This window comes from Anolis carolinensis, chromosome 1 (genome assembly GCF_035594765.1).
Source record: "Anolis carolinensis isolate JA03-04 chromosome 1, rAnoCar3.1.pri, whole genome shotgun sequence".
In the NCBI taxonomy this organism is placed as follows: Eukaryota; Metazoa; Chordata; class Lepidosauria; order Squamata; family Dactyloidae; genus Anolis; species Anolis carolinensis.
In genome coordinates this window covers 51,439,827-51,457,521 of record NC_085841.1, presented here as the reverse complement: position 1 = coordinate 51,457,521, position 17,695 = coordinate 51,439,827, and the positions used below count along the sequence as shown (strand labels likewise).

At 39.4% G+C, this 17,695-nt stretch overlaps 1 long non-coding RNA gene across 2 annotated transcripts; it reads left to right on the top strand.

Annotated features, from left to right (window-relative positions):
• Nucleotides 1-236: 236 nt before the first annotated feature.
• On the top strand, nt 237-6,560 carry LOC134297285 (uncharacterized). 2 transcript variants are annotated; one of them, XR_010004014.1, is made up of 3 exons: nt 237-3,940; nt 4,539-5,460; nt 6,000-6,560. It is a non-coding gene; the product is annotated as an uncharacterized LOC134297285 (long non-coding RNA). The 2 variants fall into 2 exon arrangements; XR_010004013.1 differs by having other exon boundaries at nt 237-5,460.
• Nucleotides 6,561-17,695: the final 11,135 nt, after the last annotated feature.

Here is a 17,695-nt window from a genome sequence, read left to right as displayed (position 1 = left end):
TGTCAGGTTTGTGATAGTAGGTATGTGAATACCTTAAAACATTCATCAGTTCAAATGCTATGTTGTATTTAAATTTCGTAGCAATAAGTGAAGTAGTTTGGTAGATATGAGGTCCCCACAAACGGAAATTACATTTCTATTTATATAGATGATGATGATAATGATAATGATGATGATGATGATGATGATGATTATTATTTATAGCTTGCTTTATCCCTCTCCCGGAGGAGTAGCTTGCTTTATCCCTCTCCCGGAGGAGACTCAAAGTGGCTATGATATCCATTGGGCAACTGTGGGAACCAGAATAACTGTGCTGGCAATTAATTGCACTATGTTAAGACTAGCCCAGGTTCATAGGATCTTAGTCCTACCATTTTTTGCATGCCTATTTTTCAAAATAAATCTCAAGCAATGTATACTTGGGGCCGGGCTGTGGCGCAACTAGCTAGTAACCAGCTGCTATAAATCACTACTGACCGAGAGGTCATGAGTTCGAAGCCCGGGTCGGGTTAAGCCTCCGACCATAAAAAAAAAAAAATAGCCCCGGCTTGCTGTTGACCTAGCAGCCCCGAAAGACAGTTGAATCTGTCAATTAGGGAAATTTAGGGACGCTTTATGCGGGAGGCTAATTTAACTAATCTACAACACCATAAAACTGCTCACGAGGAAAAGAAGAGGAAGAACAGCCACCAATGGACGGTGAAGCAACAGCTCCCCCTGTGGCCGGAAATCGTGAAGCTGGAAGATGTTAAAAAATGCCTCTGTGTCTGTCTAAAAACTGAATGTTGTTTGTCTATTGGCATTGAATGTTTGCCATATATGTGTTCATTGTAATCCGCCCTGAGTCCCCTTCGGGGTGAGAAGGGCGGAATATAAATACTGTAAATAAATAAATAAATATTCTTGGCCCTCCACATTTGCAAGTTTAACTTTTGTGGATTTGAGAATGACCTAGATATTTCCAGAGACACCTCCCTAGAGTCGCTACGTTCTCCAGGGCGACTTATAATAATGGCATAATGAGAATTTTTCTAATATACCTGGCTACATAATTGTCAATTATAGGCATGCGGGATTTTCATTTCTAGAGTGAAAAGGGAGCATGCATACAAAAGTGAAAGAAATACAAAAATATCCCAAAATGTCTCCACAAATGACCATAACTTTGTTGCTATCAAATCAGTTTAGACTTAAAACTCAATAATAAGGAGTAGGAGGTTTAGCTGGACTGCTGTTCAGAGCTGTTGTGAGGTAGTGGTTAGACTGGGAAGATTCAATTTAAAAACATCTTGTGCCACAAAATTCATTAGTAAGTGTTACTATCACCCCTGTGTACCTCACAGGGCTGATGTAAGGCTAAAGTGGGGAGGAGAAAAGCCTACTTCTTTGCAGGAAAAGTGGCATATAGTTGTAAGAAGAAATCCAGTATGGTATATACTGTATAGTGGTCTGAATGTTGGTCAAGATCACTGGGAGACGAAGATTCAAATCCCCATTCAGGCATGAAAACTCTGACTTCAGGCAGCTCACACTTTCTATGTCAGAGGAAGAACAAGGGCAATCCCACTAACCTATTTTGTCAAGATAGTCCCCATGATAGGTTTGCCTTAACGTTAGCCACAAGTCAGAAATGAACTGAAAGTACAGAGATGAAATATTGTAACAAGGTTGTACATGGATTTCAAGTGAACATGACCCTAGAGCGGAAGTGATCATAAAATGGATTGGGATCTATTCGTAGATCCCTCAAAAATCTTAGCAGTTGCATCAAAACAACTATCCTTTTTTGAATTTGACTGCAAAATTGACAATGTGTGTGGAGTCTGTGACCTGTATTCAGTTTTTATAAATTCCTGAGCTCAGAATTTTTTATATTTAAAAGTTCATCTATACTACATTGTGAGATAGTGGCTGGATCTACACTGCCATATAATCCAGATTATCAAAGCAGATAATCTACATTATCTGCTTTGAACTGGATTATTTGAGTCTACACTGCCAAATAATCCAGTTCAAAGCAGATAATCTGGATTTCATCTTGCAGTGTAGATGGGGGCATTGAGAATTTATTGCTGTTGAGTTCTAATGCACTTCATCAAACTTCCAAAGTATTTTGATGTAATATTTGGTCCCTGTTGTTTGTGTTCTTTGGGAACTCTGTCAAAAGAGTACAATTCTGAGCATTTTACTAAACCCAAAATGTGTGAGACCCTGACAGTTAGTCATCTCAAACTGCTATTCTGTCTTTTGCATCTTGGAGACGGAGATTTAAAACAACAATGTTAGTCTGCCTCTGAAATACAGGTTATATACAAGTGGCATCATGAAAGAAATAAAGGTTTTTTATAGGCAGTTTCATATACAACAGGAGGAGCAGAAGGGAAAGGATGGAGTCATTTGAGAATATAAGAGACCCTTGGACAAATGAAAAAGCAGTGCTGGTTGCATGAAGGTTGCAGGAAAGGATTTAATATCTAGATATAAGAGCAGTAAGAACAAGAGAGGCAGGATTGGAGAAATAAATTGTAAACAATGACAAGCAGTTTGTGCTGGATCCTAGAACAGAGGGAAGCCAGTACAGATATATAAGGTGGGCCATCTCATCCTCGGACCTAATAAAAAGCAGAATATTTACAGTTCTAAACAGAGCTGCTAATAATGCAAACCTATCTTAGTCTTGAAAATTCTAGCCAAACTTTAAAACTCTGGGCATTGGAGTAGAATTTGTAGCTCATAATTATGATGTTTTTATAATAAATTACAGAATAATTGGTCTTCTAGAGTGTTGAATTTTTGTACATACAGCAATAGTAATGGAAATAGTAACAGTAGTAGGAAATAATTTTATAATGTTATTAATAAATAAACAATTTATCACCTATATGTAAAATATTCTGGAATAATTTTTGGCTGAGGTACAAGATAAAAAAATCTATAAATAGACAAACAGATTGATATATAGATCTTTGTGGAGAAGAAACACATTGAGTGTTTGTGTGATTTATTAGCAGAAAGTTGTTAGTAACATTTGTACCCATAATGTAATCAATCTCAGAAATATGATTTCCTTCTCGAACTGTATTATTGATGTATTTCTTTAACTATAAACTGCTAGCCAATTGGAACAGAACATTCTCTTTAAGAATATTCTGAAGAGTCTTTTACTTCCGCTGATGATAGTTTAGCAGTGTCCACACGGGGGCACCTTTGTTGCAGTCTTTGACAACATTGTTAGTAAATTTCCACATTATACTCTTTTTTGCTCCCTTTTTAGGATGCTGATAGATGATGGATTTTCAGGTCTCATCCCATCCACCATCAGCCACCTACATTTTATAGCACTCACAACACTTCCACTGCATTTCAAAAAAGGGAAATATAGATGTAGTTTTAGGCACCTGATCCTGTCTGATCTGAAGCTAAGCAAAGTCAGCCCTGATTAGTATTTGGATAGGAGCCTCCGGTGGCCTAGAGGATAAAAGCCTTGCGACTTGAAGGTTGGGTTGCTGACCTGAAGGCTGCCAGGTTCGAATCCCACCCCGGGAGAGCGCGGATGAGCTCCCTCTATCAGCTCCAGCTCCATGCGGGGGCATGAGAGAAGCCTCCCACAAGGATGGTAAAACATCAAAACATCTGGGCATCCCCTGGGCAACGTCCTTGAAGACAGCCAATTCTCTCACTCCAGAAGCAACTCCAGTTGCTCCTGACACGAAAAAAAAGTATTTGGATGAGAGATCACCCAATATCAGGATATATATATATATATATATATATATATATATATATATGTGTGTGTGTGTGTGTGTGTGTGTGTGTGTGTGTGTGTGTGTGTGTCTCGCTTATCTAACCTTCTCTCATCTAACGTTCTGTATTATCCAACGCAGTCTGCCTTCACAGGACTGAACTTTTTACGGATTTAACTTCCAACAATGTTGTTACTGTAAGTTCGTTTTATGTAATTCTATCTTTATTTGTAGTCAAATGTTTTGTAGTCAATGTTTTTGTAGTCAGTGTTTTCAATACATTGCAATGTTTTGGTGCTAAATTTGTAAATACAGTAATTACTACATAACGTTACCTTGTATTGAACCATGTATTGAACTGCTTTTTCTGTCGATTTGTTGGAAAACATGTTTTGGTGATTAATTTGTAAAATCATAACGCAATTTGACATTTAATAGGCTTTTCCTTAATCCCTCTTTATTATCCAACATTTTTGCTTATCCAATGTTCTGCAGGCCCGTTTATGTTGGATAAGCAAGACTCCACTGTACATTTGTGTGTGTGTAATCTTACATAACCTTTGGCTTTGATTCAGGGAAGGCTTTTCATTCTGCCTCCCTAAGAAGACAAGTCCCTACCTCAATGTCTTTGTGGCTAGACTACCATAGTGAGTTATATTTCAGAGACCGCCCATTCAAACATTACTTCATACCATTGTTATTGTTAACTGCAGTCTAGTCGACCTTGAGTTGTGTAAAGTTCTTCATATAGATAATTAGTTTTCTCTGCTTTGTTTTTTCTCCACTTTGTTACAGTTCATTCCCTTTTCCTAAGCGGAATCATCTTTCCAAGTTACCATTTTGAGTTCTAGGTCTCTAACAAGACTCTGGAAGTTGTTAGCTTGCTCTAATAACCTACTCTTCACCATTTTGGAGGCAGAAAGATTTCCACAGAGCTAGTCATCTGAACTGGTAATAACCAACTTGAGAAATAACTCGTTTGTTCCCTTTTCCTCACACTATTGATACATGGTGATTTTATTCTATTTTGTGTATACAGTATATGCCTTCACTTTGCCTGTTCACTGGTGATCCCTTTTTTTTAAATTCAAACTACTTTTATTCTATGCTGTGGATTGACTAGAATTTCCCTGGTGACATTCTATTGGCTCATTGGGAACTAGAATCTGGATTTCCAAATCCCATTGTGGTCTGCTAATGGGTGGGTTTGAGTTGGAGAGGAGTTAGACAAATATTGGAATGAGTTTGCTCTGTTCTTAATCTGGATGGAATCCCATTAATTTAATAGGGTTTTCTTAGGCAATATCAGGTGTTATATGTTAGAGGAAAGAAGGTATACTTTCTATATACTGAATAGATGTGTGTGTGTATATATATATATATGCATATTTACATAATCATATATAATGAACTTATAGATGTATAAATGTCCTAAGACCAAATAAAGAAGTTGAAGCCCTGAATTCTGAGAGATAGTTGACATCACTGGAACTCAGCCAATCCTAGAGACTCATGTTATCTTGCTGGCTCCTTGGTCTTTATGACATCACAGTGGCCACAGCTAAAGAAGACTTGCTTGCTTGGGAGGCTTCAGAGCAGTCCAGCACACTGACTAGGCAAGAGACAACAACTGGCAGTGGAAGGTAGAGGATAGAGCAGGCAATAGGATAAGAAGACAAGTTCACTAGCAAAAGCAGATGGACTCGCTAAATTGAAGGTGAGTCTGGGGGCCAAAATTGGTGGAGTTTTGGACCAGAAGCTGGCTGATGTTGGCTGATAGACCTCTCAGAAACCATCAGACAGAAGCTTAGTGGATCCCTGTGCATTTATTTATTTATTTCGTGTCAAAAGCATTGCATAATAAATAAGTTTAAAAGTGATAAAATAAAGGAATCATAAATCCCTGTGCATTGAAGTTGTAGTGTGTCTGCGAATGAAAGGAGAATGTCTGGTGGAGTAGAGAGAACCAGTGCAGATTATCCTTACGGATATTTGTTGGCGTGTGCTTGTGTGGGTGAATATGAGGTAGAAAATGAGTTTGAATTATGAGTGAATGGTGTCATGTCCAGTTTGGACAGCAAGGAGGAAGAGTTTCTGAAGGAGGAAATGCCTGATAAGTGCAGCTTTAAGGACACAGCTGGCATGCCTGGTGCAGGTGAACTAGGTAATGTCTCTGTTACCGAATCTCATAACCTGAAATGATTCTAAACTTAGAGAATCTGACCACTGTCAATTGATATTTTTTCAAAGTTGCAGGTGCCATCACCCTCGTAATTCTATGGCAGATGATTCCATAGATCCTCCGGAAATCTGGAAGGGAGTGGGACCGTCTCCAGTGCCAATGATTGAAACTGTAAATGAGGCAGTTTACAATCTCATTCCTCACACCTGGAACATATCACACTGTGAACATAATGTTATCAGACAAACCAGTCATGACAAATAGCCTCACTATGACTTGGAGGATTGCTTGTTGATAACCCTGACAATGGCATTATTGTTGCACAAAAACATACTCGTTTGTTGCTGAGAATATCCATCCAAATTCAGAGTGTTACGTGGATGTGGAAGAACTCCAGGAAGGTAAGGTCCCTAAGGATATTACCACCCCTCCACCATAGTGCACCAGTGACTTAGAAAGTATACCCCAAACCCAATGTGACCTGCCACATCTGATTGGACTTGGAGCTTGGATCCTGTTTCCATTTCTTCTACTATGCAGACACCACGATAAACTTCTCTTAGGAAAAAATCCAACCTCAAATTGCACAGATTCTCTGAGGAGCCGCGATCAATAATAAAAATTGATAAACTTTATTTGTATCCTGCACCATCTTCCCCCACTAATTTAAAATTCAACTAAAACGCAGTAAAGGATGCAGATATAAGCAGGCTATATCAACCTCATAATGTTTTAGACAGTTGCCAGTTTAAAAACTATCCTGTTAGAGAATCTGTCACACTGGAGAGTCTACTAACTTCTAACACTTTGTATACATCATTGCCAAATACTGTTCTGAAGTATGGTCTGGAATTCTTGCCCATAAGATTGCATAAGGGGACTTTCCAATGTTGGAGAGATCTTCTACATCCCAAATTTCTGGCATTTTGTGGCCAGGTTTAGGCCTCTTTAGGCACCAGGATTCTTCTAAAATGTAATTCACTCCCATCTTTATCAATTCCCTTTTAACATCTTTTAACATGCTGGTTTTCAACAACAACAACAACAAACAATAATCTTTATTTGTATCTCGCTTTGCTCCCTAAAATGGGGCCCAAAGTGGCTCACAACATTGTGTATAAGACAATATAAAACAATGTACATATATGTTTGAAAACATGCAGATGTGAATAGATCAATAGGTACCGCTCCGGCAGGAAGGTAACAATGCGCCATACAGTCATGCCGGCCACATGACCTTGGAGATGTATATGGCCAACGCCAGCTCTTCGGCTTAGAAATGGAGATGAGCACCAACCTCCAGAGTCAGACACGACTAGACTTACTGTTGGGGTGAAAACCTTTACCTATATAAAACACAACCTATGAAACAATTTTACAGTGAGAGATAAGTAAACATATTTATACATGGCATAAACTATCTTCATTCTTGCTCGTAAACCTGTATCTTCATAATGAGAATGATTCACAATAGGTCAAAGAGTAGACAGTTTTACACTTGCCATTGTAAGTATTGCATCAGCAAAAACAGCATCTTGTTTAGTGTTTGCTTTTATCCATAACAACAGTTCTTCCTGAGGTAGGTTGCTAAATTTTCCCACAATGCTCCATTGTTTCTTAAGGTTTGCTATTCTTTCATATGCCATCATTGCTAAAATTGCCAGAACAAGTATTCGAGGCTGGATTTTAGAAAACACGCACCCAAACAGTATTGGTCCTCTTTGCAGAATTCTGACCTGCATGGCTGGCTGGCTGGCTGCTGCTACGGAAGGACATTAGTTCTCCCCTATCCTCACTGGGCTTTCTGATGCTGAGCAGAATTCATGGAGCTAAATGTCTCATACGCTGCACAGCTGAAGCTGGATGCCCATTTCATAGGCTCCTAATCTATCATGGTCAACAACAACAACAACAACTTATTTATTTCCTGTCTCTTGCGACTCGAGGCGGGGCACAACATGGTTAAACCATTGAGGTAAAACAAGGCATTATATATATATATAACAAATACACATAGGTAAATACACATCTTAACATTTACCGATAAAATGCAAGTTAAAATTGACAGGATAGGCCTGCCAGAAGAGGTAAGACTTGTGTTTTAAATTCTGACAGCTGATTTAGCTGTTGGATCTCCTCCAGCAGGTCATTCTACAGTTACAACTGTTCCAGGGTCTCTAGATCCGTCCAGTGTTCCATCTTTCTCTCTCAGTTCCTGCCACAGATGATCATCCGAATTCAGGGAGATCGCCTCCACTCCTGCTGTATCGATGGATAGGGAGGAGGAGTTTGAGATGGTTCAAATTCTTGACTCACAGAGAAGAAGTAAAGCAGGCATCCAATATCTCATTGACTGGTCTGGCATGGACTGGAGGAGCATTCCTGGAGAAGATACTGTTGGCCCCATCTTAGGAGGCAACCGCTGGCAGTGAGACCAGGGGGAAGCCTGTTGGCAGAAACCCAGGCAAATGATCAGCCTGAGCCAGGGCTGTAGCCAGAAAAAAATTTCGGGAGGGGTTTTGAAAATTTGGGGGGGGGAGTTGAACCCCTAGCAGCCCCCCACCGCCGCTACAAACCTGTCAATATCTGCTTGAGATAGTGCCTGGAGGGACTCTTAATGTTTTGCGTCTCATAGACTAGCATGGAGATTTGGTTAACCAGTTAAAATTCATGCGTAAACCAGGTTTTTTTTATAACCTGAAAATTTTCGGGGGGGGGGGGGGGGGTTGAACCCCTAAAAAAAAAAAACCCTCTCTACAGGCCTTGCCTGAGCTGTTCATTGTGAGTCCCTGCTGTGGTGAGCATATAGATCAGCCCCAATTGAAATCAGCCAGCAAGCAAGGAGAAAAGGTGATTTTCAGCCAAGGAAGATTTTATTATCTGCAGATAAGATGCTAGCTAGTGATTCATTTACAAAATAGATAGCATACAGAATACAGTTTCACAGCCCTTTTTATACACAAGCTGGCATAGGGTGCAGCGAAGCCTCTAATTCTGACCAATCATGGCCGGCATGGCCGTTTACAATGGGCGATTTGAGTGGCGATAGGTGAACTTCCTCTTTATTGACAGGAAAAACAATAAAATGATTGCGGGCACACTGGCCTTCCCAAGAAGGCTATCGTTCTATGGGATGAAGATGACCTGGCCCATTAAGAGGGCTGGGCTGGCGATTCCAGACCCAGAGAAACGAAACATCATATATTAATACAATCATGCAAAAATGACAGAAGATGAGTTTTGGCTGTAGAAATGCTAATTCCTTCTGACGTGAATGGTTCCAGGCATCAAAGGTGTGGTGCTCTTTCTCCAAGGGGCAAGGAAGACGATTTCCCCGCCTGAATAGAAGTATTGTGTTGCAATGTCCAGGTAAAGTCTAAAAATATAGGTGAAACTGGGAGCTTGATGAGGAAGTTCCCAGCTTAGTTTCTTTTCCCCAATTGTGTGGGATGCAAGACATCTTTGGGTTCAGGAACACTATTTCCCCCAAAGGGAAGGAATGGGGATCTCAGGAGCATAAAACATTAGGTTAACACAACATATAGGCAAAATAGGAACACAGAGGAAAAAAATGGAGTGTTTAGGGCAAATTATATACATGAGAGGCACAGTTCTCCAAAGTACCTTTAACAAGCTAGGCTCCCTGGTAAGCCATGGCCAGGGGTAATCTACCCCTGGTTGTCATGGCACATCATATAGACCTTCAGAGGAAGATGATGGCAATCTAAGGAAGCATCTAAGGGGTGCTCTTTGCCTTTCATTGGGTTAGTGCTCCAGCAGGTGCCAGAGAGAGAGAAAAAAGAGAAAAATATGAGACTTCAGTGAGCAGTGACCTGGCCCAGGTAAACTAGACATCTCAAGGACCCAGGGCTGGTTTTCTCATGCAACTATACCACGCTGACATCATTTGTCAGTTTCATTTGGAGTACCCTGCCAAACCTGGTCCTCACCAAGACGGGGAGATGATTCATGTAGGGGGGGGGGGGCGCTGGTGGAGAGGGTGTCATGCCCAGTTTGAACAGAGTTGCCAGACATGCCAGTGGAAGAAATGGAAGCGAGCAATGGCCTAGCTCAGTCAGTGCTGAAAATGAGCAGAGAAAAGTATCAACAGCTGAAGCAAGCATCTTCCAGCAGTGTGTTCCAGTGAATTGAGCTGAAACAAACATTTCTCGGCAAGTTCCAGTCTAGTTAAACATACCCACACCCTTACAGAGATGAATGCAGAGGGTGGCGCATGGTAGATCTCTTTGGCCTTCTGAAAAGCACTCATTAATTAGGCAGCAACTGAGACCTTGAACCAGAGTTATAAATCCAGTCATTACCAGCACTCCCTTTCTGGGAACAATGTTGGTAATCTGACTTGAATTCTAACACATGTTTGTACTTTGTGAGTTGGAACTTACATTGCTATTATTATGTCTTGATTTCTAAGGACTTCTGAATTCAGTTTCTCTAGCATTGGACAGTTTGACTTCGGCTAGGTTCACACTTATCTGTTTGGACAAATCTACTGGAACAGTCAGCATGTTTCTGACAACTGGAAGCATCCAGACTAGAGGAGAATGGAGCAGGCATGATTGTGGCTAAGTGTTCAGAAAGTAGCAGACACAGAGTGAATGTGATGAAGCTGTGGATATTCATGGGTAGAAACAAGTGGATGGTGGCAAGAGGAAGCTTAGCAGTCATAAGCTAGTAGTGTCTGGGATGAAGAAGGCGGACGGTACCTGACTAGTCAGACCATTTAGTTAGGCGTTCCTTCCTAGAGTGGAGAAGATTTGTCTGAAAGGTGATGGTCAGAGAACTTTTGAGGCATCCATCTTGCTGAAGCTAAGCAGCCCTATCCCTATATAATGCTGGGAAATATGTCATCATCATCATAGGTGATCACTTGTGATCAAATATGATTGTCTTCCAAAGGTAGAGTCTTGGCAGTGGGTCCATAAATGACTGTAAAGACCTATTCTTGATCTTTCACAGTGAGGGCATACATTTCCAGATGGAAGGCAGTGCAGACCAGGGTTTGCTTGACACACCTTTCTCTTGGCATGTTTCTCCCTAGAGAATAAAAACCCAAAATAAAAGGAGGAGCTGTGAAACATAATAAATAAATACATCTCAAACTATATTATTATCTCTTGATGCTTATTTATAGAGGTTTTTTTGTGGTGTGGGAACCTATCTCTGTTATTTCCTTTTATGTCTGTCTTAGGGCCTTTTACCCTAGCACTCAAGACCTGGCTCTTTACTAGAGCTTTTAATCTATGTTAATTTTATCAATATTTGTATGTATGTATTTTTATCCTTTACAATTTTATCTTGTAAATCACCTAGAGCATCGTGGATGGAGGGCGATTAATAAGTATTTAAATGATGATGATGATGATGATGATGGTAGCAAATTTTCTGTTAAGTAATATCCAGAAATTCATTTACTATGTCAAGTGTGCATACCTGTACTTGCAATACATTTGAGTTTTTATAAAGGTGAAGATTCACTCGCATGCTGGTTCCTCTTAAAAGCTTGGTATGGGAGGTGACAAGTGAGATTCACATATATTGGCTTTTGGCCAGCTCTGCTCATAAAGTGGAAATCTGTCAATCTTGTCAAGTAATTGTCCACATACACTTTTTCCCTGTTCGGTTGTTTGGAAAGCATACTGAACTAACACACAAACAGAGGAACCTGCCAGCCAGTCCCTGCCTCTAGTTCTGTTTTTCTCTTCAAGTGGAGAGCAACAAGTCTGAACAAATCTCTCATTGTGAGTGGAGACTCTCTATGAGACTAAGAAACCTGTCTTTTTTTTGGTTGTTTTTTTTTTCAACCAAACTAATGCCAGTGTTCAGAGCACTGTGCCAGTGCTGTCTAATTAAAGGAAGGCCAAGATAGGACAGAAACAAGGAATAAACTAAAATTACAAAGCACAGATTTCTTGTGGTAATTGGCTAAAGAAAATGGAATATAAACTCACTATTGTCCTGCTGGGTACTGGCAGGCACACTTTTATTTTATTGTTGTATCCTACTTAAATAATATAAAATATAAATCATGGTTACTATATCTGTGCCAACTTGACTTACAATTATTTGTACCATCTTCTGGAAAGGGGCTGTTCAGAATCTTTTCTTATATTTTTCTTTACTTTTGTTTCTGCTTTGGGCTCAGACCTGAGACATTTTTTTAAACATAACTTCACTCTGAATAGCTTTAAAAGCATTTCTTCTTATTGGCTTGCCAAGGACAGCTCATGTGCATATATGCCCTCAATCCAGTTGCCAAACTATAACGACCCCATGAATTTCACAGGATTTTCTTAGCATTCAGTTGGGAAAAACTGAGCAGATGATGCAGTAGGGGAAATGTAGCATAGAGAGGGGAATGAGGTAGTACAGGAGTATCTGGATGCTCTACACCAGTGATTCCCAACCTTGTTTTGACCAGGGTCCACTTGACCAGGGCCCACTTGACCAGGGTCCACTTGACCAGGGCCCACTTGACAGGGACCATTTGACCAGGGACTATTCTCCAACATTAGTACCAAAAGGGTTATGAATCAGTTTTTGGTCAACTTTAGATTCGGCTTCATTATTTGGTAATTCAGAAAATTGCATTGGATAGACCACATCAGCTCTAGTTTCTGATGCAGAGCATATGCCATCCAGTAGTCGCCATCTGCTTGCCCATAGAAAACCATATTTAATAATCTAGAGCTGATGAGGTCTATCCAATGCAATGGTCAGCTCTGCAGAAAGGAGCGGAAAGAAAATAAATAAAATAAATCAATAAAGAGGAAGGAGACTTGTGGACCAAATTTTCATTCTCATGGCCTACTGCTGGGCCATGGCCCACAGGTTGAGAACCACTGCTCTACATGAATCCACCTCTCCAGGGCATGATGAACAACATCCATAGGTATTAAAAGAACAGACAAAAGTAATCTCATATCACTGTAAGTCTTTGAGAATTCATGGAGAACAGAGAAAATCCCAGCAGACTAAAAAAGGCAAATGTTGTCTCCATTTTCAAAAAGGGGGAAAAGATGGCCCAAACAATTCTCACAAAGTAACCTGAAATCAATAACAGGAAGGATTCTAGAACATATCATTTTACGGTCTGTAAGCATCCAGAAAAGAATTCCATGATCACTAAAACTGGATTTCTCTAAAACAAGTCATGTCAAAGAGTTGCAAGCTTAGTAGATGAATGGAATGCTGTGGGTGTAAGCATAATTTGATATCTGTAAGGCTAGTAAAATGTACCATCGACAATGCCACTGGTAGGTGGATGAGTAATTGTTTAATTGGCTGAATTAAAAGGGTGATTACAAATAGTTCCTCTATCATAGAGAGAGAAGTGACTACTCGGGTGCTACAGGGTTTTGTCCTGGACCCAGTGATATTGAACATAAGCATGTGCTCTATTTATAAAAAGGACTTTGATTATAGAATAGGGTGCATTTTTTTTCAAATCTGCAAATGACACCAAATTAGAAGAGGTAGGTAATACCCGCATGGACAGGATCTGAACTCAAAATGAACTTAAAATGTTGGAGAGAAGGGACAAAATTAATTTTAACAGGGAAAAATGTAAGCCACTTAAGCAGAAAAAAATGAAATGCACAGATATAAAGTCTGTGACACCTGCCTTGACATATGAAAGGGATCTAGGCATGTTAGAAGACCACAAGCTCAATGTAAGTTAACACTATGACACAGCAGGTGAAAAAGCCAATGTGATTCTAAGCTGCACCAATAGTCCTATAGTGTCTAGCTCAAGAAAAATAATAGTAGCAGACTATTCTATCTTGGTCAGATGTCACCTCAACATCACTGTTCTGGAAAGATATTGACAAGTTGGAATGTGTCCAAGGGAGGGAGACAAAAATGGTAAAAGTCCTGGAAACTATGCCTATGAGGAATGGCTTCAAGAGCTGGGTATGTTGAGTTCAGAGAAGGAAATGCTAAGAGGGGGGCATGATGTTATATTTAAATATTTGAGAGTATGTCATATTGAGAAGGCAGCAAGCTTGTTTCCTGCTGCTCTAGAGATTAGAGAATTTAATGCAGTTTAACACTACTTTGTCATGGTTCAACCTGTGGAATCCTGGAGGTTGTAACAAGGCACCAGCACTCTTTGACATGGAAGGCCAAATACCTTATAAAAGTACAAGTTTCATGATTCTGTAGCATTGACTGTGACAGTTAAAATGGTGTTAAACTGTTGTTGTTTTTCAATAGTGTAGATGTTATGATTTTAAAGGAATACCTAGAGGTTTCCAGTTCCTCCCTCTGAAATTAGCCCAGAGTATTCATTGTTATTCATTGGTAGTCTCTCATCCGAGTACTAACCATAGCTGCTCCTGCTTAGCTTCCAAGATCATACAGGATTTGTTGCCTTACAGAACTCTAACTGAGCGAAATTCTGTACAATTAATCTGTAATTCCCAGGATTCTTTGGAAGGAAAAATACATGATAGACAAGATATATCCAAAAACAGCAAGAAGTTGTGAAAATCTGGATAACATTGTCATTTCTGAAATTATCAATTTCTTCCATTTAGATTTTTTTTTACAGCAAAATGAATATTTAAATAACTGCAGGATACATTTAATTTATTTAATTTATGTACCGCTCTTCTCCCCCAGGGGGACCCTTGCATGTGCAATTGCGGTTGTTATACTTTGCTTGCAGTTCATTTTATTTTTCATTAAACAATGTGATGTACAGTAGTTTTAGGCCTAGAAAAGTTACAGGCTGGGTAATGAGCTGTGATCCAACAAAGTCACATTCTATAATGCACATTTAACTAACTGAATCATCAAAGCCTAGTAAACTGCTTGTAACCCTCCAAGTAGATGCAGATAATTCTGTCCTGTGCGAGCTAACTCATTAAAGTAAGGCATTAGTATCAATGAATAAAAAAGTTAACTTCAATTTAACAGGAGCACATAGTCCCAGCATAACTACTAGTTGCACTAACTAGAGATACTGATTAGTTTTATCCAACTGACTTCTTCCATAACACCTGTTTAGGAATTGGCACAGAACCAGTACACCTAGGCAGACACACAGACATCAGTGTTAAAATAAATACTGGTTGTTACATGCACTGTTTGTGAAAGAGGAGTGAGAAAACCAGCATCACTCAAGAGTATTGCTGACAGAGGTAGAAAAATGTGCCTATAAATTATAATTTGAAGCTGGCATAACAACCTCCACCTGCATAAATGCCAAATCCATCTCTGCAGTCTCACTGGGCTATGCTGGGTCATTGGATAGTGCTGCTTCACATCCTGTGAAAATATGCATGGTGTGCATAGTTAGAGGGAGTTTCTCCATCTCGGGGTGTTTAGACACACAAAAGCAATATATTTCTATGCCAAAAAGGCTCAGATACCCAGAAAAGCATCCATATTTAATATTACTACATTTGAGTGGCATTTAGTGGTTTAAGGTGTCGATCAGCCGAAGTATAAAATAACCCATGCAAATATTCTGTTAAAGTGAAAAAACAGTATTTTAAAATGTTTAACCATTTTCCACATTTTGTATCTTTTGTGTGTCTATAATACTCTTTCCATTTCTCTTGTTCCTGAACTTTGAGACAGAACATGATATATGCATTCTGAAGCCTTCTTTCTGTGAATTAATGTTGATAATTTAAAACTCCTGGCTGTCCGGTTAATGATAATGAGAAAGGTTTGAGTGGCAAACCCCCAATGCAACACACGTGGGAGACTACAGTGTAGAAGCTACACTGTAGAATTAATACAGTTTGATACCACTTTAAATGTTGCGTCTCAATGCTGTGGAATCCTGGGAGTTGCAGTTAGTTGAGACACCAGGACTATTCAGCAGAAAGGCTACAGACCTTGCAAAACTAAAATTCCCCAGGATTCCATAGTATTTTACCATGGCATTTAGTGTCAAACTTCATCAATGCTACAGTGTAGGTTCACCTTAGGATTCAATTCCCATTTGGGTAGGGAAACCCATTGGGTGACTGTGGGAAAGTCACACTCACTCGGCCTTGGAGGAAGATAATGGCAGGCTCCTTCTGAACAAATGTTTGCAAGAAAACCTTGTGACAGGTTTGCTTCAGGATTGTCCTAAACCAGCAGTGACCCGAAGGCATACAGTCATAACTATGAAATGATTTTTTTTAATTATAACTGCAATGTTTTACATGTATTTTAGTGTTAATTGCATTGAGCACTTTTTTCAGGGGATAGGGGGGAATGTTCATTTAAAAGTTGAGCATCCTGAAATCCACAATATCCCAAAATTATCCACTTGGGTGACCGAAAAACTGATGTCTTTACTTTCTAATAATCCCATGTTTGTTTCATGCACAAATTATTAAAACACTGTGTATGCAATTGCCTTCAGGCCATGAGTATTTGAAAGATAATCAAATTTCATATTTGGGTTTGGGCCCCATCTCTTTAAGTATATGCAAATATTCCAAAATCTAAAACACTTCTGATTCACAGCATTTTATATAAGGGACACTCCACTTATAATAAAATAATAGCTGCCAGGAACTGGGATGAGAGCATGGAAGACTTTTATAATAGTGTCCTGGATTCTGATTGCTAGTCGGATCTCCTTCTTTCTTTAAATTCCATGCCCTTTGACAAGTGTCTTGCAACTTCTCATTTCCCAAAATTACAAACAAGTACAGTAGTTTAAGGATTTTGGGATATATGGAGAAACATATACCTCACAACCTCTGAGGATGCCTGCCATAGATGTGGGCGAAACGTCAGGAGAGAATACTTCTGGAACATGGCCATACAGCCCGGAAAACACACAACAACCCCAGTTTCTCCATATATCTCACAACCTCTAAGGATGCCTGCCGTAGATGCGGGCGAAACATCAGGAGAGAATACTTCTGGAACATGGTCATACAAACCGGAAAACACACAACAACCCTAGACTTCTATTAGTTGTCAGAAAAAATGTTGATTGTAGGATTTCAGAGAGCAATTTCAGGAGAGAATACTTCTGGAACATGGCCATACAACCTGGAAAACACACAACAACCCTGTGATTCGGGCCATGAAAGCCTTTGACAACTCACAGATATTTATTAGAAACAGAATTCCTAGCCATTGCATTTTATTGCATAACCTTGATGGTTCACAACAGTTAACATTTTAAAAAATCATTTTAGAAGAGGAAAATTCTTCTACGATTCCCTTTAGAGTAATAGATCAACCCATCTGCATTTTGTCATGTTTTATTCTCTTCTACTTTTGCAAAGCTAACTTTTCTGTGGTCTTCCCTTTTACTTTTTATCTAGTATTTCACTATGGGTTTCAAGATATGTGTCTCAGATGTACAATACTTGGAAATGTGTATAAAATATATTTCCCAGTGTCTTTCAAAAACATTGCCGAAATAGTGGTGTGCCAGGAACACTCAGAATGGGCTAACCTTACCTTCTATGATGGGGAAACAATATAAAATAACCTACAATAATAAATTTGTCCACGCAGAACAAATAGGCTCTGTTCATATCCCATGATGCTCTGAGGAAGACTTAGTTTCTTCTGAGGAAGAAATTATAATAGGCTTGCCAGTGTGAAAAATGCAATACCTGCTGAAAGATTTTTTTACAATTACTATGTAGACGTCTTTCAGTAGATATTGCATGTTATCTCATTGTTTAGCAAGAAACATCTGTTGAAATTCCCTCTTCTACCCAGTCATTAGAAGAGTCTCCCGTTTTTATTCTAGCAACTCTAGATGAACCTGACCTTTGTC